Here is a 6,000-nt window from a genome sequence, read left to right as displayed (position 1 = left end):
CAAAATTGGCAATATAGGCACTGCATGAACTTCAATCTTTCTTGCTCCCTCTGTATTAAAAATTATCACTTACTCTCAATGGTCACAGGAATAGAAAGCAAGTAAGTCACACCTAGCTTCTAATTTAAGGATTTTTCATCAACTGGGCAAATAGCACAATTATTTGTTTTACTGCATTTTATCAGAGGAAATTGTTCAGCTCTTTTCAAACAATATTTCTTAAACATACTAAGGGCCAGGCCCTGAAGTAAAAAGATTAATAAGTTGGTGCCATGCCTGAGTGGGCTGATGTGTTGCCATGAGAAAGAGTCGATTTCACTATGTGGGGCAAGGGCTGAGATACTGGATTTTCACTGGGAGTTGAAGGAGAGAGGGGTATGTAGCCAGGTTGAGCTGCACTTAGGGATGACTTTCTGTGCTAATGGCCCCTCTTTCTCTATCCCCAAAGAGACAGTGTTAAGGACAGAAAGGACAGAGATTCCAATAGGAGATATAGCAAATTTTTTACTTAGTAAAAGAGTATTTCAACTCTTGGACCTCACTTTTAGATCAGCTGATCACCAGCCTCCTCATAACTTCTCTCCTTCCTCTTGAGGCTTTTTCCTTGTGAATTGCTTTCTTCTCTCCTCATCTTGACTCTGAATCAAAAAGGCTGAGATAAAATAAAACAACAAAAATACAGTGTTCCAGGGGACTTCAGGCAGCTTGGATTTGTGCCTTAGGAGATGTCCTTTATCTTGGGGTGCACGTTTCTGTCCTTTTCTCACCAGTGATAGTGTGCAGTGGCTTAGAGATTTGTTGGGGATAAGAAAGATGGCTGTAGCCACAGCTAGAGTAGGACAGAGTCACAGAATTTGGAATATTGGCTGGTTCCTCTTAGAAACATGACTTTCCACGTCCCAGGCATTGTCACATCTATTGATGGTTTGTCACAAGGGCGAGAATCAAAACAGCCATGTCCCAAATTCTGCATCTAATGCTGTTTAACAAGCACATGAGCAAAGGTCCCTTTGGGACCCTGTTGGTAAGTGGTGCTGTTGACTTGTTTTCATTCTCTTGAGGCGCAGGTGAACAATTGAAAGGATACCAGCACTGCTGCCATGCTCGGGAGTGCTGCGAGATGTCTGGAGCACACATGTCAGTCCCTCCTCACCGACAGCCCATCCTGCATCCTGCTTGGCCAGTAGGAGTGGAGGAAGGGGGTACGGAACAGTGTTGGTAGCATTGGAAGTTGATGTCTCAAAGAGATACTGCCACAGACCGAATGTTTGTATCCCCCCAAAAACAATATGTTGAAAACCTACACCCTCTGTGATGGTATTTGGAGGTAGGACCTTTGGGAGGTGATTAGATCATGAGGATGGAGCCCTCATGGATGGGAGTAGTGCCCTTATAAGAAGAGACCAAAGAGCTAGCTAGCATTCTTTCCACCATATGAGGAGGCAACAGGAAGTTGGCAGTCTGCAACCAGGAATCAGACTCTCCCCAGACCAGGATCTGGCAACACCTTGATCTTGGACCTCCCAGCCTCCCAAGGCTATGAGAAACAAATTCTGTTGTTTTATAAGCCACTCAGTCTATGGTATTTTGTAATAGCAGCCTGAGCTAAGACAGAGACAGACAGGGAAATGGCGGCATGGATGACAGACATCAGAGTGGAGATGCATGCAGACTGAGGTCCATGCTGTCCTGAGCTCCAGAAGGCACCCATGCACATGGCCTCTTTTCTTGGATGCCATGTCATCCTGCCTCTCCTATTAGTGTATACTTCCCTAGAAGAAAACCCTCATCCCATCCCTGACTCGTCTCAGTAACCAAAGGTTAAGTTAAGTAACTGGCTAAGAGGGCGAGATATACTTAGAAGCTCCCATGTTGGCTTTGGGGCTACACGGGCGACTCCAGAAATGACCAGGAGCTGAATCTAGCAGGACAGACAGACACATAAACACATAGTTGCAATATTAACGTGAGATCTGGATTAGGACACCCTACAGCCAAAGCAGCCGTGACTGAAACGTACGCTGGCTTCTTAGGATTTTGTGAATTAACTTTATAGGTTATTGATTATGTCTTCAAGCTTTTTCTTTCCTTTTTTCATTTTTTAAAGTATTGTGTGCTAAGAGAGAATTTGGATCTTGGCTTGGGGGCCCTGGATGACAAAGGACACAAACCAAAATTAATAGAAGTACATGGTGAATCAAGCTAGACAAATAATTGTGTTAGAAGAGCAGCCAATGGAAGGAAATGCACTGGGTGCATGCATGCTCTACTGGATCAAGACTGCATGCATGGTCTACTGGATCAAGACAACCACCTAAGGCCTAGGAGGGTTCCTGGAAATAAGCCCCTGCCCTGCGGGTCCCCAAATGCCCAAAGTGAGAAAAGATGCCTGCTACTTCATTGTTATTCTTTCAGTTTAGAAACAAACAAAAACAGAAGCCTCACCTATGGGCAATATTCCAAAGTTAGGCCCCAATCCTTTACTCATCAAGCCTCAGAGGGGAGCAATGACGGGGCCCAAGAGTGATTTCTTTGTGTCAAGCACTCTTCTAAACGTCTTTGTACACACACTTTTACCTGGAACTCTCCTGAAAGATGGTACCATTTTTATTACACCCATTTTATAGATGAAGAAAACTGCGGCACAGCTGTTTTAGGCCACTTGCCCAAGGACTTCCCTATAGCTAGGAGAATATAAATAAAGACATGACAGAGGCACTTCTGCACCAGCCTAGTTTCTACCCTGGGGAAAAAAAAAATCAGGATTCTTTGTTGGAAGTTCTTCGACAGACCTTTGGCAGTAGCCAGTGATGGTTTCCAACTTGAATTCACACTTTTCAACCATTCCCCCTGCAGCGGACCTTATCTGAGGAAGGAGCAACCCTGTGATTTCAGAGAATCTGGAAAATCCCACTAGTTCCCAAAGTATTGCTCCATTGCTGCCAGGGGACATGACCTTCTCTGCATCATTTGAGGAAAACATGAGAGTGACAATTCCATTCAAAAAGGTAGTGGTCGGGCTTCTCTGGTGGCGCGGTGGTTGAGAGTCCGCCTGCCGACGCAGGGGACGCTGGTTTGTGCCCCGGTCCGGGAAGATCCCACATGCCGCAGAGCGGCTGGGCCCGTGAGCCATGGCCGCTGAGCCTGCGCGTCCGGAGCCTGTGCTCCGCAACGGGAGAGGCCACGGCAGTGAGAGGCCCGCGTACCGCAAAAACAAACAAACAAACAAACAAAAAAAAGGTAGTGGTCAACCTCAGCCTACACTCAAATGTCAGGCAAAGATCAGCACACTTTCTAAAGTGAGTTTGGGTAGAAAGAAATAAGAAGCCTTAAGAAGCTCAAAAAGTGGACTTCCCTAGTGGAGCGGTGGTTAACAATCCACCTGCCAATGCAGGGGACACAGGTTCAAGCCCTGGTCTGGGAAGATCCCACATGCCACAGAGCAACTAAGCCCGTGCACCACAACTACTGAGCCTGTGCTCTAGAGCCCACGAGCCACAACTACTGAGCCCGCCTGCCACAACTACTGAAGCCCATGTGCTCTAGGGCCTGTGCTCCACAACAAGAGAAACCACCACAATGAGAAGCTCACACAGCACAACGAAGAGTAGCCCCCGCTCGCCGCAACTAGAGAAAGCCACGCACAGCAACGAAGACCCAACGCAGCCAAAGATAAATAAAATGTAAAAAGATGATAAATAAGAAGCTCAAAAAAGTCTCATGGAGTAGAGGAGATAGCAAGAGGGCAGGGGCCAGACGACAAACCTCAGTGATGTCCAAGGGTGCCAAGGCCTGACTCATGCTGACCAGACAGCCTCAGAAGTTGCAGGGCCCCTGCAGAGGCAGGAGTGACCAGGGGCACCCTCAAGTCTGGGAGCCCTAATGAGCCTCAGAGCCTGGCCCAGCAACACACAGCCCAAACCTTGGCCTATTGCAGTCTTGGTGCCCATAAGATCATGAGGCCTCCAGACCACTGCTGTCGTTCCATTATCCTCTGTCCCTGGAGGGAGACGTGTGAATTGTCAGGACCAGATGATATCTGACAAGCCAAAAATTTTTAAAGGGAGGGGGTCATGCAAAGCCCTTTCAGATGTTGGAATTAATATCCTCCACCCCATTAACATGAATCACAGCTAATTCCTAAACACTCGGAAGGCCCAGGCATCACCGTGCCTGTCTAGTGGTTAAGGATTCCTAAGCTTTTCTTCTTGGGTCTAGTTAGGAATTTTCTCATAGTCACTAATTCCCTGTGATGAAGGCTATTAGAGAGATTCCAGCATCTTCTCTTTGTTTTTTAAATGCTAAAGCTCCGCCTTCATTTCTTTAGAATACAGATGCACAGCGATTGAAAAGGAAATTTATTTCTCAGAGATGAGAGATGGCTGTTAAAGAATCAAGAAAATGAAAAATCACCAGGGAGAAAAAAAAAATACTGGTATGGGATGTTCTCCACAACCAACCTTCTATATTTGTCACTATTCTTCCTTGAGCAGGAAGAGGGCGATAGAAAAGGAAGAAAGAGAAAAAGAGAAAAGAAAAAAAAAAAAGAAAAGCTTTCTGGATTTTTAGATATATTCCAGAAGAAGCCTGTTAGTCAGCCCTCTGGCCTCTGCAGAGGCCCTGGGTGAACCAATGAACCAGATTCTTACTCCTTTCCTCATTTTCATTGGTTAAGAATCCCCTAAACTCACAGTGATTGAAAGGGTTAACCTGGGCCATGGGTGGCCCTCAGACAGAGTGCTGATTCTAAATGAGTCCTTTCCTAAATTCGTACAGGCAGGCGACAGGCAGGCGGCAGTGCAAGGCCATAGATTTCCATTTTACATAGAGCCAATCTGCTAAGTAAATGATTACAAGTTACACAACTTCACAGTCATAAACCCAGAGTAGCCTATTATGGGATTTTACTGAAGATTCTAATCTCACATTCTATAAAAAAATGGAGCCTCATAGCAGCACTGCCCAGACCTTATGGCATAGGCATACTACTGATGTTTGGAATTCCATAAGTTTTGAGAAGGTGACTTTCACAACAGTGCCTCGTCATTTTTGTCTTGGTTGGTTGGTTGGAGTTTTTAATGGCTGTCAATCTTGCTCTTCCATGATAAATGACTCTTGGTCCAGCTTTATTATTACCCATCTACTTTGATGTAATTTATTTGATTAACCCTGTAATGTGTAGTGATGCATTTTTACATAAAGTTTATTTTTGGCCTATAATTTCCTAATTACTAAACTAAGATACATGTGTGTTCTGGTGTGTGCTCTGATTCAGATATGACTTACCCACAACCTTGTGCTAGAGCAGATGTAAGCCCCAAGATCTACTTGAACGGTAATACCTCCAGGTGTTACGTGCCATCTATGCATTTGTTCTATTTAAGTCATTTGCCACTTACTAGCAAGATAAAAGTAATAACACTACTGGGTTAGTGTAGGTTTACATGACATGCTTTACAACTTTTAATCATGTATACAAGCTCACTGATTTTCACATATAGTAAGTACTTCTTACATATTGCCAGCAACAATTTGACTGGAATGTGTTTTGTTTCTCTCCAAATGTATATGACCAATGGAAAGTAGAGAGGGTAGGTCATGTAGATTTTCCCTGCTTAATTGGGCTTTGATCTTTTTTTTTTTAAATCCAAATTTTTAATGTAAAAGGAGTTGAAAACAGATATTTGTGAAGATAGCTCAAAAGATACTTTAAAATACATTATAACTTGTTAAAAGAAAGGTTGGCTGATGCAATAGCTATAATCTCTCAGATGTAAGTATTTTTGTTCTTTTTTTGACATTTATTTTTATGAGTGGACCAATTATGCAAAAAGCTCCTTTCTGGTTTCCTCCCTTGCTATAACTAGTATTGTATCTAGATGCCTCGGTTATATGATACATTTTCCTAAGAAGCCAATGGACTTTCAGCTTAAGAATGTTTGAGACATTACCTTCAGGTAGTCTAGAAGAAAACATTTTTTAAAAATCTTGTGCTTGGGC

Source organism: Monodon monoceros, unplaced genomic scaffold (genome assembly GCF_005190385.1).
Source record: "Monodon monoceros isolate NGI ecotype Baffin Bay Population unplaced genomic scaffold, NGI_Narwhal_1 Super_Scaffold_3, whole genome shotgun sequence".
Taxonomy (NCBI): domain Eukaryota; kingdom Metazoa; phylum Chordata; class Mammalia; order Artiodactyla; family Monodontidae; genus Monodon; species Monodon monoceros.
Note: the sequence above shows the minus strand (reverse complement) of the source record.